Source organism: Manis pentadactyla, chromosome 7 (assembly GCF_030020395.1).
Source record: "Manis pentadactyla isolate mManPen7 chromosome 7, mManPen7.hap1, whole genome shotgun sequence".
Classification (NCBI taxonomy): domain Eukaryota; kingdom Metazoa; phylum Chordata; class Mammalia; order Pholidota; family Manidae; genus Manis; species Manis pentadactyla.
In genome coordinates, this window is record NC_080025.1 from 95,975,757 (window position 1) to 95,992,837 (window position 17,081).

The following is a 17,081-nucleotide window of genomic DNA, read 5'->3' on the forward strand; positions in this document are numbered from 1 at the left end:
GCTGATCACTGATAAAAATACTCAGCCATCCTTGTGGAAATACCCCTGCCCCTGCCAAAAAAACAAGAAAGAATATTTATGTGATGGCTTTTTAAAATGCAGCAAGTATTTTACTCTTGTAGTGTAAAAGTAACATGCTGATAATAAACTGGAAGGCAAAGGCTATTACAGTTTTAAGTACTATGTAACTTGAAATAAAATATATCAATGTAGGGTAAAAATCTAAAGCCTTGATAGAAGTGTCTCTAAAACTCATGTCTATGATTAGCTATAATGATTTTAATATAGAACTTTCTCCTATGATATGTTACTGTTATTTTTTAAGGCATAAGGAAAGAATTGTCTATTTAATATTTGATTTTATTTGAAAGTATATTTCTTTTATGTATAAATTATTTCCTCAGTGTATCAAGCACTAAAAATTTCCATTTTATTTCCCCAAAACACAAGTGTTTCTGGAGCATCCTAGAGTTGCGTCAAGGTGGAAAAGTAATTGGTTTCCTACAGACCCTTTTTATAGGGTTCTGTTATGTAAATGTAGTCAAATTAGAGGAATTGATCTAAATATTGCAAAAGGTCTAAGCTTAGTGCTTTTTCTTTCTCTCTAAAAGTATATTGTCAAGAAAGCGAGAATTTTGACAGACAAATGCTTACTAGTTGCCATTTAATCTAAGTATGGTAATGTGAATATTTAACATTTCTGATCTAACTCATATTTCCCTAAAGTAATGTTAGCAGTTTTGTTTCACTTGTATTTCTAGTTCAGATGCAATGGAATTTAAGACACTCTAAAATATGTTCTACTTAATCTTTATTTTAAGGAGCCAAGAAAATCTACTTGAAAGGCCCATTTCTCGCCCTGGAATGTTACAACTTATCATTACTTTTTGAGAAGCAGTGCCAAAATGTACCATGTAATTTGAGTAAGCACAAACAAAGAAAAAAATTAATGTTCATGTTTGAATCATAGGTGAAAGTGCTATACCATTAAAAGTTATGTTTCTTAGTGTATTTTACATTACTGAAAGCAATATTAATGAATTCAAATGCAGTGATTACCATAACTTTTAAATTCACTCAATTCCTGCATATTTTTACAATTTCACCATAGTGCAGCCTAGCCATTCTAAAACTTCCAAATCTTGAGATCTACTTTTATTTTTTGGTATTGGTTACACAACAAATGCCTATTCATTTAAAGCTGTTTCCATATCAAACCTTAAAAGCCACCCCTTTAACGACAGGAATTTACCATACATAGGGCTTGGGCGGCACTCTTACTCTTCAATTTATGAAATCTATTTTTTGCCTGGCAAAATTTGGTTTTGGAATCCCATTGTTCTTTCTTTAAGAATGATTTGAATACAACAGGTACTGTGTTCTTAGCTACATTATGTTTCACATACTTGCCTTTTAAAAATGTCACTAGAAGGGGCATGGAGTAATAAACACAGGTCTTGCCTACCTCCCCACACAAGGGGTGCAAGTCACCCTGGGGTTAAGAGAAGTGACAGGCTGCATCATTTCTTACTGTCCTAGTCTTAATCAGCTGCTCCCAGTGTCTTGGCACAATTATAATTATAACCTATTCATGGCTTATGCATGTGTCTGCCAAGCCTGCTGAGAACACAGCATAAAGGATGCAAAGAGAATCAGGGAGCTAGATTTCCACCTGGGTAGCTTTAGGTATAGAACTTAACCTCTCTGGGCCTTAGTTGTCTATAAAGTGGACATCTACTCTGCACTAGTATGTCTGTAGTCAGGATTGAACAATATATCTAAAGCATCTGGCAGAGAAACTGCATGCCTCAGGCACTCAATAAGTACTGACTGTTCTTTATGTTCATAAAGAAATATTTAGGTCCTGTCCCAATTCTCTAAGTGCCACCAGTTAACCAATAAAAGCTGAGTATTGAGAACTGCCTGTATATAAGGCATTGCTAAGGAGTTAGGGGTTGAGAGACAAGAAACATAAGAGCGAGCTGTGGCCTGGGGCTCTGATCAGTTATGGAGCTGAGATAGGCATCCCCAAGGAATGAACTAAATAGGTAATATTTCGATGGGGCAGCACCAAGATCAAGCATCATAGGGGATGAAGGAGGAATCTGATATGCCAGGGAAAGTTTTACCAAACAGGCGGCATATGAGACGACCCCTGAACTTCTGAGAGAATTGGTGAAGACACATTTTACTTACTCTGTCAGGAAAGGCAATAGATATAGGAAGACTAAGGGGAGGGAGCATGAGTTTGTTTTTAAACATGTTGAGCTTGGGTTCCCTAAGGTTACTTTAAGTGCAGCTATTGGGCAAAAATATCAAAGACATGAGCTTGATCAAGATATCAGGAAGATTATGGGAACTACTGTACAGAGAGGATGGCTGAGAACATGAATTTGCAGATACAATCCAAGAAGATGTAAGCAAGGGCCTGAGGGTTGAGCTGGCATAGATGTTCACATTTGGCCATTGGTAAGAGAATGATGAGTTAAAGAAGAAAAAAGAGCAGAAAGAGAAATAAGAGTACTGGGAGACACAAATGGAATAGAAGCCAACAAGAAAGAAGGATGGGAAAAGACAGCAGATTATAAGTGTCAAGAGTTGCAGGAAGGAGGATCATCAGACTGAGCATTCAAAGGTGAATTTAGTGTGTGGATGGTCCCTGATTTGATGGCTTTAGAGAGATGTCACTTGGAAAATAGTAGGGGCATCCTCTACTTAGACGGAAAAAAAACTAAGGCTATTCTGATAATCAGCCCTCACACCATCTATAACACCATTTTCCCTCAAAGACTCTCCTTGCCGCTATAGAGCTCACTGATTAGCTACAGCAGTTGCTCTCACAAATAAGCCAGGAGGAAAAATTTCTTCATAATGAATGCAATTATCATTTTTTTAACACTCTAGACTATGACATGGGACTGTCGTGGCTATGAAGCCTTTAATACCAATCTGTTATCATCTACCAACAAATCTTTATGCCTGGTTTTAAGATTCACATAGCCTAACATAACCAACCTCTCTGAGTTGCTCCATCTCATAAAATTAATACATTCTTAAGATGCAAACTGAGTTTCCAAGTGTTTGTCAATTAAGCATTCTAAAATTTCATGAAACAAAGATAATATTAAACATTAAATCTTAAAAGTCTGGTGCATGGTTATTTCAAACAATAACTCTAATCCTTGAATCAACTTAAGACAAGGTATGGTATTTTTTTCTCCCAAGTACCAAAAAAGAATGTCTAATATCAGTCTTCTTTTAAGACTTAAATATATCACCATTCTGAATGTTATTTTTTTCCCTTGGTCACAGTGAATCATTAGCAGACAGGTAAAATTTCATTATTTTTGTTTCTGATAAATAGAAATTGTAGGGATAGGAAAGAGAAGTTATTTTCCTCAAAGTTTAAAAATGGATAGTCAACTGTCTATTTTAAAGCTAAGAATTATGATAACTAGACAAATCTAAAATGATAGTCTACAAACTTACTAATTTAAAGTAAACATACACACACACTAAATAAACACAACTAAGGCTGTTTCTAAATAATCTGGCACAAATTCTTACACAAACTGAAAACTTCCAGTACAAGAAAACTTCTTTTAATGTACTTCCCATGTTTAAAAATATTTCTAGGACAAATATTTCAACCAGTGACTGACGGGAGGCACACTTCTGTGTTCTGGTCTCCAAACTGGTCATTTGCACTCTTTTCCATAGCACAGCGGCTTCTTCACACAGGCGAAAGGAAGGCTTTTGGTTCAGCGAACCGCAGGTATGGCTGTGACCGTTGACTGAACACCTGTCATTTAGGACTGAGCACCATGCCCTCTGCCATGGAGGAGACCAAGTTGTAAGATCAGATCTCAGCTTTCACAGGTGTTTGGAATTTGCTTGGTGGGATCATTAAAGGACCACAAAAGCAGCCTACAGGTCCTCTGCTGATGAATATTCCATTCATGTGAATGTCTGAGCAAACCCCACCTCCACTCCCAACAGTGCACATGTGCTGGTTAGCTCTAGAGAGGCTCAAATGTGCTTTGAACCACACTCTGTGTTTTGGTGTGACTGGGAAGCCAGCAGTGGCTTGGGTGGCAAGGAGGACAGAAGGGAAGGGAAGACAGTAGCTGCTTCATTTGAAAATAACCAAAACAGCCACCCTTTATTGACCACATACTACAGACAGTACCATGAGCTGTACCACCATGATCTGCACTCCTCATGTCCACCCTAGGAGATAGGTCATGTAATCTTTTGTGGGATGATAACATTGAGACTTAGATAAATAAGGTGAATAACCACCACGTTATTGCAAGTTCATGTCAGAAGGGGCCTAGTTCCCAAGGTGGTCTGAGCCCCAGGTCTGGCTCTTTCACTGCACTGTGCTCTCCTGAGGGTGTGGATCCAAACAGTTCACACCGTGGTGGGGGTTAAGAAGTGCAGGGAAGTCACGGGACCCTGGGTTTGGACAGGGAGAAATGTCATAGATACAGGAACTTGGTCTTTTTACTGACTTGAATCACCAAAAATGCCCCCATGAAGCTATTTTCCATCTGTGTCAGTATAATGGAGTTCCTTTATTCTTAACTCAAATTTTATTTTTATTTTCTAGTGAACACCTAGAAATAGCAATAGCTATAAAAGATCTGCCAGTTTACTGTCCTAAAGGTAGAACTGACAGCCACATGGAAGGGTTAAGATAGTCCACAAATTCATAATGCTTTTAATATGTTTTAATGGCCAATTATACATACTTATGTTTTTAAAAATTGAAATGTAAAGGCAGAAATTTGACAATTTCTTATAAAGGTCAAACCATTAAATTCTTCCTTTCCTTCTAGATCAACTTCTCCATATTAAACATTACAGATAGTGAAGATCATTAGTCACATTATATTTTGCTCACTCTTTCCTAAAAAGAACGGACTTTCATGTCAAAGCCATGGCTGTCCCTGACCTCAGTTATCACCTATGCTTATCAGTTCAATATCTGGGTAAACAGGCCATTAAACATATGTAACTAGTGCCCTTGGCTAAGATATTTTTGTTATTTGACTTAAGGCACTCAGATGAACTCTTTTGTTCCACATGGTTCTAATAAGTCAGTTCTGTTTTGTTTTAAATGCACTTACTACTAACATCCCTAACAACAGCCTTAGGCTTTTTTCTTAGCATTGAAATCACATGATTCACAGTGATTTGATCCACACAGCAGGTATGTAATAGGCACATGAATTCTGAAATATCATCAAGAATATAATTTATACAACTATATACAGTAAGTTACTCTTACAAAAACAAATTTAAGTTTTAGTATATGTTTATGAAAAATATTTCTAAAAACTTGTAGGGGAAATTTTGGAGTGAAAAGTGTAGATTTCTCAAACATGAATTCAGTGGCTCAAATCAGACAGGAGAAAGGTCTTAGAGTTAAGTAAACCTTCCATGTTAAGAAAAATCAGATTATTGTCAATAATCACCTGCTTAAAGAATAAGAGATAATCTAAACCACTTTGAAAAACCAAACCACAAGCTTAGAAAAATTATACAATGCTTTAAATCACAGTATGTTTATATTTCTTTGAAGAGACAGAAATATATCATTATGGCCTCGGGTCTAAAGTATCAAAACAAACTAATGTAGGCTTCCATTTATAAAATAGCATGCAATTTTCTTTTTCTTTAGGAATCAAACTTTGATTTGTCTTGGTCCTAGAATATTTTTAAATTTTTACAATATTTTATTTTTAATAATAAATAGTTTAATATTAATATTTCTTGCTCCCCAGGTATTTTAAAACCAAACCAAACAATATATTTCCCCACGTCATTTGAAGCTAGATGCGGCCACAACTAAATTCTGGTTCATGACATAAAAGCAGAAGCTGTGTGTGGTTAACAGGTGTGTCCTGGCTTTCTGCTATCTGGACTGGTTCATCTTGGTTTATGAGATGAATGTCAAACTCTAGGGACACTGGAGCAAACAGCTAGAAGGAATCTCAGCCCTGGCTGATTTCAGAGTAGCCTTACCAGCTCCGGATTACATTTCTCAAGTTTTATTTTTTGTGTGTGACAGAGAAGTATATTTATATCTTGTTTCAGTATCACCAGAGTTTTTCTGTTAAATGCAGCCATGCCTAATCACATATAACATATACACAGAAAAATTTTAGGAACTCAAACACATTATCAGCACTGTGGTCTGGTTTCCATTTCTCAGTTATGAAAAGCAGGAAAAAAGTACATTTAAGGAGAGATAAGTATTGTAATTTACCCTGATCTCACTACTGCAGATTCTAGAATGCTCTGATGAAGACACTTTTGGCTCGCATGCTTTTGTTTTTTGTTTTAAAGGAACAAAATCTCTGCCCAAGAGACTATCAAACAAACTGTCATAATTCTGAGATCAGCCTTTGCTCTATGCCAATCAGCGCTGGCAGAACTGCAGCTTGCTAAAATATTTCTACAAAAGCTATCAGTGGTAAATGGACAGGGCTTGCAATGCCTTCAAATTCAAATCCAACTGAGCCAGGACAAGAGAAGTCATGCTCTATATGTCTAACTCTAGGGAAAATCTAAAATCAGGATGAAAATATCTTCACCTTTTCCTTAACAGAACACATGACACTAGATTTATGGTATTTAGAACTCTGCTACATAAAAACAAAATATGTGATATCAAGACAAGAAGAAAATTTAGGGGAAAAAAACCCTAACTTGCTCTAACCACAATGTAAATCCCTCTTCCTAACAAGTATATATAAGGCACATTGAAAGGGACATGTTAAGAAGGAAAATACCAGATGCTTTAATGTTTGAATTACTATCTTTCATGAGCACTGTTTCATACACCCATTCACCTAAAACATGTTCATTTTTAGATGAGAATTTAAGTGGAAATAGCCAGCCAGGTATGCAGTGGGCAATTTTAATTTGTACTTTTCATCTTCATACTAAGTGAGGCTGATTTACAGGATTAAAAAATTTTAAGTTAGAAGATTCACTTAGTGTCCTGTATGCAGAGAACAGACAAGAATGGTTAAGTCTGAAGCAGTAAAGGATACAGAATTGCTCTGAAAATAATTTTCTGTCACTACTTAGATTATTTTGGGAATTACAATAACACATTTTAGTTTTCCACACTTTTTGTTCACCCATATTTAACAATTCTCATTTCATATTTGTTTCTGAGATTTGGGGGAAGGAGTACCAGCCAAATAGCAGCCTTAAATACAAGGCAAAAGCTGCAAAGAGAAAGAAAAGAATGGTTTCAATTGTAGAGCAAGAAAGCCCTAAGGGCAGAAAATGAGGATAATGGGAAATAGGAGGGGAAGGTTATGAGAAAGACTGCAAAAAGAAATGAAGCAAAGCTCAATTATAGGTATGATAAAGGCAAAAATTCTCCCACTCAAGAATATCCCTTATAGACATAAATGCTTGTCAAATACAGCAATTCTGTGGCATTGCACCCTTTAAATGAAGCAGTAAAATGATTGATACACACTAAGAGATTAACATGAAGTGATTATAATCAACAAATTGACATCCACTAACATTTATTTCTCACATTTAAAAGACTATCTGAAACACACACTCTTACACAGAAAAATCACTTTTTTTTTTTCATTTTCTGATAGGATGCTAAATTTTGCTTGAGAAGGATGTCACAGCATTTAAAAAATACAGACAAGGATACCTGATGGTCTCACTTTGAATCCATCAACTGGGGAGATAACATAAGATCTGAGAGAGTTTTTTCATCCTTTGACACTGCCTTAAATACAGTCTCAAGTAAATTCAGTAGCTGATGTTACAGTAAAACTATGGTTTTGCTAAAATTACTAGACTGTCATACTCTTTATTAACCTAATATCTTGTCTCCATGAATTTCAGAATCTGTTGCTCCTGTCAATTTGCTGCTCCAAAAGTGCTTGACTTACATCAGACATATAAAAGTTTCTGGAAATACAGCTAGACACTGACAAAATCACAAGTGTTTCTACTAAAATATAGTATTAAATATGTCACTAGACCTAAAACTCACTGAGAATATATGGTAATTTTAAAAAAGCTTTAAGATTTGAGAACAGCATTTTCTTTTTAAAGGAACAAAACTTTTCTTTTTAAAAAAGAACAAAGAGAAAATTTACAAAAACAAAAATCAATTAGCATCAAACTAACTCAGAAACTAATCTATAGAATGGGAGATAGAAAAGAAATAGAAGTAGCAGCCATCAATCTTGCAGGGTCTATATTAGGCAGACAGAATATAAAGAGAAACTAAGTGAAGCTGTTATCTTTCTCCATTTATTTTTATGAGAAAAAAAACAAGATAAACAGAGGATTTGTGTTTCACAAAAGCAACCTTCATCCTATGTCAAAGAGACTATGTATAGATTTAAGCCATTATCTTATTCATATAATAATAAAACCAAAGACTTTCAGAACTCAGAATTCTACATGAACTTTGTGACTTATTAAACAGGGCCTTTATGTTTTATATTTAAAAACAGACTGTAATTTTATATATCCTAATTCTTAGAAAATTGACAATTCATATACACACTTATGGCAACTCGCAGTGTACCACAGTATTTCATTATTTGTACTAATTTATCCTCCAGACATTCTAAGAAACTAGAAACCTACTAAACTACCAAGAAAGAAATACCTACAGTTCCTCACAGTTGTCTATCGAAAAAGATGAGTATTAAATTTGGCATAGGAGGTAGAGGGAAAGCATTTAAGAGGAAGCAATAAAATATAAACATGGGAAATAGAGCAAATAAAAAAACCCATTCATTTTTAAGTCTGCCATGCCAGCTTCAGTTTACACCAGGAAACCCCTCTTAGCTCAAGGGGGCTGAGGACATCACCAGGACTGACTTTACAGAAACAAGCGTCACACATGTATGTTATCTGGACCACAGAATGGAAGAAACTTTCAAAGATCCTCTCACTTCCAGACACTCGGAGAAGACCTTCACTCAAACCCATCAGATGGTGGTTGATGTTTTCCTCAAAGGATTCAAAGAAGAAAGTCTAAAACTCCTGTTAAGATGCCCAGTTCATCAAAATCCTTATAGTCAGGAGGCTTAAGATCTAATTTCCAAGATAATTCTTGCCTCTCATGTATTTCATTTTCCATCCCCTATCTTCAGATCTTCTTGAAACTGCCATACAATGATTCAGTTTGTTTCTAGTGTGCTCTAAAAATGATGCAATAAAAAAATGCACTCCAGTAATCTCTCCTTATTTTAGGGATTGCTTTCCTGAAAAGTATATTGAACTCCTACTTATATTCTTATCCTTTAAACATCTTCCTTTGCCCCTTGGTTACGCTATAATGAAAACTTCCACATTTCCATTATTAATCAGTATATGTTAATGACCTTATGCTTCAGCTCTGTCTCACTTCATTTCACCTTGCTTCATTACCAACAACAGTATTAATTAACCCACAATCTACTGGCAGTGTAAAAGCATCAATTCCCTTGTTATCATACATAATACTGCATGTTCAAAGGTGGTGTGAAAAGATTAGACCAGATGACGAACACCTCAAATGAAATTCACAGTCAAAACCTGACTTTTAATCACTTCTCATGTGAGCTGTGGGCTGGAACTAGGACCTCTTCCTCACAGCCCCTCCCCACCCGCCCTGTTTTCCTTATAGCCTTCCTGAAGCCTTTGCTCACCCAGTGGCCATCCTGCTCACAGCTGGAAACCAAGAAGCAGGTCTTTGTGTGAGAGATTAGATGGCTCTTAAGTGGCTACTGAAGCACCTGATTGGGGGTTTATAACTAGAGTTGAATGGTAGGTTTTTATTTCATTTATACTTTTCATCCATGATTTTCTAGAAAGGAAGTCACTAGAAAAAAATGATGCCTGGGATAAAGCTGGGTTCATTTCCAGAGTCAAATGATCACTCTTTCTCTGAAGCAGTTTAGTAAACTTCTCCTACCTTAGCTTCTATGTCCATTAGATGGGGATAATTATCCTGTACAAGACTCCATCTAATGGAGAGGAAGTTTAGATAAATGGAGTGGTGTCTTGAGTAATGAAATCCTGGCTCACAAATTCGGAAGGGGTTTATAGCTAGAGTTGAATGGTAGGTCTGTCATAAGTAAATAGGGCAACTGAGAAGAGAATTAACACAATTCTAATTATCACTTTGTCAATATTAATTTATAAAGCCTCCTTATGCATCAATTATGGTCAGCAAATACATTACATTCTCCGTATTTGTAATCAAGAGAGCAGCTAAGGGAACTGTCGAAACCCCAACCCCAACACAGCCCAACCTATAGGACAAAGATTACAGAGCAGAGCAGAAATCAGATTCTAATGCGAGCACCTTTACTCCTAGCTGTCTCTCAACAGTACTTTGGGAATTTCCATTGTCACTGTGCATAGCTGTTTCAAGCCTTCACTTTATCTGGAAAAACAAGCCTTCACTGAACAGCAGCGCTCTGCATTTGCATCTAAGCCACATCCAGGGCAGCTGGCACTAATGAATTTAGTTTTTCATTTATTTTTTTATTAGCATATATGCAAACAAAATTAACCTAATTTTTAAAAGTGACAGTTTCATAAAGCTGAAACAGACCTCAAGTGGCAACCGAGTCCTGTTATTTGTCTCTGAGAGAGCTACATTCACAGGTCCAGATGGTGAAAGGCTAATGTCAAACATTTCCATGGATGCAGATTCTATGACTCCTGGCCCTAGCTAATACCATCAGGGGATAGCTATACCTACTTCAATTTCTTCTTTTATTTCTTTTTTCTTTCTTCAGTTAAGTCTATTTCCTTTGGTTCTGAACTTTGTTGAATATAACATGTTAATTCTCTAAAATACTTTAAGCACATGAAAATATCCCGCAGCTTCTTTACTTTTAAAGTCATGTGAATATTGTTACTCTAAACTACTGCCTGTAATGCTATTGATTAGTTAGTACCCATTATTTAATATTCATTCTTTCCCTATATGTTTTTTGTCTGACTCCCCCAACTAGAACAGAAGCTCCACTAAGCTAAGGAGTTTGTTTTGTTTACAGCTGAATCTCCCCATCTAGGACAGTGCCTACATAATAGGAGGTTAAAGATATTTGTGGAATGAAAGAATTATATCTTTCTAAGGTTTTTATTCATGTGTACCTAGAAGTTGAAAAATTAAAAATGCACTGTTATGTTATATTACAGAAACAGTGTACAAAGTTAAAAGTGAAGAAATTATGGGGGTTGGCTTGTATAAGAGATAGGATGTAGTATATTTCATCATGGGGAAAACTGCTTTTCTTTGGCAACAGACTGTTTCTGAATATCCCAAAATGGCTTAGTAATAAAACTCTGTAAATAGGTTTTACTAGTAGGTGATAAATCAAAGCTGTTCTCTGAAACATTATAGCATAATTTCTCAAAGGAACTTAAAGGTTATATACAAACATACTCAAATCATCACAGGTACGGCCGCAGAGCTTCCTACTCCAGCAACATTCTAACTGCTCTATGAGGCCAAAGAAATGCAGCCATAATGTAAAGTAACTTGAAGTTAGACCAAATAACCTAAGTCCTTGTACAATGGCTAAGTGATGGCGACTTCGGCATAAAATGACCACAAGGTTCTGGAGGTTGTCTACATAAATCCTAGGCACTCCTCCAGATGTAGAATTCCATGGTTCTGTGACATATTTGGAAAGGAAAGAGGTTAATATAGATTCCTTTGAATTGAAGGATTTTAGTGATGAAAGACACTTCAGAGATCATCTTATATATGACTTGTTCAAGGTTTCAAGCTGGATTACTAATGGAGCCCAGATCTGGGACCCAAGGCTTCAGAATCTCATCTTAGCACCCTTTTTACTCTGCGATGTGAATTCTCTCCTCCCTTAAAACATTATTTCTTGCAGAAGTAAGCATTCCTGGCTGGGAGACCTAAGGACCAACCGGAGATTTTTGTAGCATGACAGAACCCTGGCAAAAACCCAAATGGGTTTTATTCACTATATCATCACTTCCTCATTCCAAGAGTTGTGAAATCAAACAGCTGTGTGTCCAGTACCTCTGTCTCTGATTGCTTCCTTTTTCAAAACCATTTCAGTGGATGGACCAGCAGCGCAGGTTGGTGAATTTTGAATTTCTCAGGCTGCAGAGGCTCCGGGGCAGAGACCAGTAGACAAAAGGCTGGACATAAAGCCCTGGAGAGGGGGTGGGGAGGGAAGGGGAGGTGGAGGAAAGGGGAATGATGCCCTTAACTCTCAGCAGCAAATACATATTTGTGACTATTAGAAACTTGGAATATGGTTTAAAAAGGGGTGGGGAAGACAATGTCAGTGTTGGCTCTCACACCTGGCTGCCTATTAGCGTCATCCAGGGAGCTTTCAAAGCCGGCAAGGCTTAGGCCCCAACTCAGGTCCACTGAAACAGAATCTCTGGAATGGGGCCCTGGCCTTGGTATTTTTTTAAAGCACCCCATGTGCTACTAATGTGCACTCTGCTAATGTGCCAAGATCCACTGGTCTATTTAATACATGACATTACAAAAAGAAAAAGGAAAAATAAATACAAGATAATTTTACATGCCTATTAATTGCACAAAACCATGGACAGACTACAATTTAAAGTTTTCTGTGCCTACATCACTAATCATCAGAGAAATGTAAATTAAAACCACAATGAGATATCACCTCACACCAGTTAGGATGGCCAACATCCAAAAGACAAACAACAACAAATGCTGGTGAGGATGTGGAGAAAGGGGAACCCTCCTACACTGCTGGTGGGAATGTAAATTAGTTCGACCATTGTGGAAAGCAGTATGGAGGTTCCTCAAAAAACTCAAAATAGAAATACCATTTGATTCAGGAATTCCACTCCTAGGAATTTACCCTAAGAAAACAGGATCATAGATTCAAAAAGACATATGCACCCCTGTGTTTATTGCAGCACTATTTACAATAGCCAAGAAATGGAAGCAATCTAAGTGTCCATCAGTAGATAAATGGATAAAGAAGATGTGGTACATATACACAATGGAATATTATTCAGCCATATGAAGAAGACCAATCCTACCATTTGTCAGCATGGATGGAGCTAGAGGGTATTATGCTCAGCGAAATAAGCCAGGCAGAGAAAGACAAGTAACAAATGATTTCACTCATCTGTGGAATATAACAACAAAGCAAAAACTGAAGGAACAAAACAGCAGCAGACTCACAGAACCCAAGAATGGACTAATGGTTGGCAAAGGGAAAGGGACTAGGGAGGATGGGTGGAAAGGGAGGGAGAAGGAGATTAAGGGGCATTATGATTAGCACACATAATATTGCCTCACTACAAAGGGGGGGCATGGGAGAGGAAGAATAGCACAGAGAAGACAAGTAGTGACTCCATAGCATTTTACTATGCTGATGGACAGTGACTGTAATGGGGTATGTGGTGGGGACTTGATAATAGGAAGGAATGTAGTAACCACAGTGTTGCTCACGTGAAACCTGAGCATAAGATTGTATATCAATGATACCTTAAAAAAAAAAATTTTCTGTGCCTAGCCTCAAAAAGTTTTAGTCCTGCAAAAGCCATGTTGCTACAGGGTAATTAAGGTCTTGCCTTCTGCAGGACAAAGCCTGGAACAGAGGCACCAAACATCTTTCCAGACATTCTCAAAGGTAAGGAAATCAAGGAAGAAATTCACCTAAATTGTCTTCTATTTTTCCGGTGATCAGGAGAAAAGCATTCTTAGATTTTCTTCACAAGAAATATGGATTAAATGCTTATGACAGGCTTGGTGCTGGCAGACAAGAAAATTAAAAAGTTAATAAAAAAATGAGGTGCCAGGCCCAGTGATACTCAGGTTTCCGACAATGCAATGCTCTAAAAAAGCCATTAAGCTGGTGATGGAGAATAACTGTTAGACTCTTATCAATTAAGTGAGACACTCCTGTAATATAAACCAGGTACTTCCACAGAGGTTGTTGCCTCACTACAAAGGTAAGGGAGTCACTTCCTCAGAGACAGGCTCAACCTGCCAGGTGCTGCAGAGAGCCTACCATCAATCCTGGGGCATCCATGACATGATCACAACAGCCATGTCCATGGTATAATGAGTACTCATTCATACAGTATACTGGAGACAGTGTCATGAAGTAAAAATAGCAGCCATACCTTGAAGAAAGTAGGTCAAACCTAATAAGAATCAGCTGGTAGGCTTCATCTAGTTCCACTATCCTATTCTGTTTACTTTTTCTTTTGAGAACCTGTAACCATAAGTATATTTTCTTCAAAAAGATGAAGAATAAGGAAATGGAAAAAAAGAGGGAGCAAATAATGCATTTCCTCTCATATTTTCCCTAAGGTAGACCTATCATTATGCAGATTAGGAAAGAAAATCAGTAAGAAGGTGTTTTTACTCTATAATCCATATGATACATAGTTTTCCACCTGCTTTGAAACAGAAATCATTATTCCCAACAGAAGTATCTCTAAATAAAATGTACTTTATCCTTTCCAGGTAGGGGAGAGGGCAGCAACCACTGCAGCCCCTTCAGAGCAGACTACAATTTAAAAATTGGGGAGGAGGAAAGGGGAATGATGCCCCTAACTCCCAGCAGCTGGAGGAGCAAGTTCTCCGGCTCCTCTCCTCCATGGCTCCAGCTCCTCTACTCACATCGCCTTGTTTTTCGTTCTGCCTGCCTTTCTTGTAATTCTCCTGGGCTGGGAATGCCCAATGATGTCTGCCCTATTTCTGGGAAGATAAAAGAACTGCTTGATTTTTCTCTAACATTTCAAATGTTTCAGGTCAGAAGTTGAACCTTGAAAGAAAAGGAAATCTTTGAAAACAACTTCAATAGACCACTTTCCATGTTTACAAATCATATCTAGTTAACAGGTTCAAATAGCTTTTCCATTTTAAACAGTGTATTCATTCATTCATTCATTCCACAGATATTTGCTGGATGCCTCCTTGTGCCTGGTACTACCAGAAAGGAAAGGTATGCACATAGGGGATTACGAAAATGAGCATGCTAAGTGTTGTGTGTATCTAATCATTCAGGAAAATCATTAATAGGTTGCTTTTAAGCATCTCTAATATTATTTTTGCTTTTAAACTCAGTTTGACTTGTTGATAGAATTCCATACAAATTGTTGTTTTCTACTCTATTCTTGATTCAGGTAGCAGCAGGAATACTTTATCACGACAACCCTGGCATTCTTCCTGTTCCACTCAATTAAGTAAACTTATTTTTCCATCTGCACGTTAACATCAGTTACAAATCACTTCAACTTGTCCTTTATGAGTATAGGAGGTCTCTTCTATTTGGTCCTGCACCTGCATTTTCACAACAAAGTGACTTCTGTGGGAATGAGATGAGAAATTACTTACATCTCTTGCCTGGTTATCTTCCCTAGCCTCTGGTGGGTACAGGGATGTAAGAACCCAGAAAAGGTTCACCCCAGTCCCCAGGACCATTTATTTCCCCCCATGTACCCTTTCCTTCTCATTGCCATCGGGGCCATGTAGACGACCACCATATGGCTCCACCCCGCCCCATATGGTTCCCTCTCCCTAAAAGAGGCACTGAAGAACATAAAAACGCTGCTGTATACTTTTATTGCAGCCCCTTCTCATTTTCCTCCATCTGTCTTCCATATGGTTATGCGACTCTATTAAGCTCTTGCACACACAGGCCTTTTATAATGACTGCCAGCGTGACCATGATAAACAACTAGAATTCACCTCTGTCAGTGTCAAGGGACCTCAATTACTTTAAATATGTCATTCATTAAGTATTCACACCAGAACTAAACCACTTTACCTTCAATTTGCACATGAAATTTATTATTTTATTTTATGTTTATGATATATCTTTTAATTTTATCGACAAAAAACACATAGTGGCTTTTCTGCTGTATTTTTGAAGTTTTGGAGAACTGCATGTGACTTCCACTTAGGTGTTCCTATTATGTATACATCAATCACTCTCTAAAGTTGACTTCTTCATTTACATAAAACTCCCCTTTAACCAAAGGAAAAGAAAGATGTTACCATGTTTTCTCTCAAGTGTCTCTGCAAAAATGTGAAGTTTCACATGTGTCCTCTGCAAACTTTAAGGAAATGAGTAGGAATGAAGAAAGGCTAACCCATAGGTGCCTCTTCCTGTCCTGCTGAGGCCAAGCCACGGAGTCCTGGTCCTCTTTGCTTTGCTGAGCATGTGGCTAATGTGACATAGTTGATCCCTGGGTCAGTATAACAAGTCACTAGACACCATGAAAAACACCATCTCCCAGCAGGAGGCAACTCCTGGTATTAGTAATAGTAATCATTATTGAGTGAGTTCTCACTTCTGTGTTAAACAGTGGGAACCTGTCAGTGGGCACCTAGGCCATCTTTCTCAAAAAACTAATGACAATTAGGAAGAAAGAAAAAAGAAATCTAGTTAGGCCTAATATTGGCTTTAATAATTTTTGCATTTATTTATATGACATAGACACAAAGTCTTACAGCATAGAATCATGGTGTTATTAAAGAGGAGAAAGCATTCAATCCCCACAAACATCTACCCATGTTTAAAGGTGTCCTCTTCATGGCAGGTAATGAGTCTGTAATCTATTCAAACCACCTGTGTAAAGCAGTACATGGAAAATTATGTGCAGCTCCACTGATGATTATATCTGATGAAGCAGAACATGGAACTAGTGCTCAAATGCACAAAATATTCATCAATAGACATATAAAAGCAACCTAGTAAATGCCCCAAGAATACATATTTCTCTTAGCTTGTTTATATATAAATGACAGCTATTGATTTTCCCCCAGAAACATATGCACAATAAGATATTTATTTGAATTTTGAGATCAAACAATAACATCACTGTAGGATATGTGATCAGGTCATTCTTCTTTTTTTTAACCTGCTTACATATTACACACATCTTTGTTTCTCTTCATGTCCTTTATAATGAAATATGAACCAGACATCATGTAGGCTCAGAAAAAACTCCTGGGATGCATGGGAACTCTGGCTCTCACCTAAGCTGTCATTTCACAATCCTTTCTGCTTCGGAAAAATCTAAGGGGGTTA

The 17,081-nt window shown here is 37.2% G+C and overlaps 1 protein-coding gene across 2 annotated transcripts in view; it reads right to left on the bottom strand.

Moving 5' to 3' along the window:
* Positions 1–17,081, bottom strand: part of RAPGEF5 (Rap guanine nucleotide exchange factor 5) — a 217,906-nt gene that overhangs the window by 53,195 nt on the left and 147,630 nt on the right. The window lies entirely within an intron of this gene.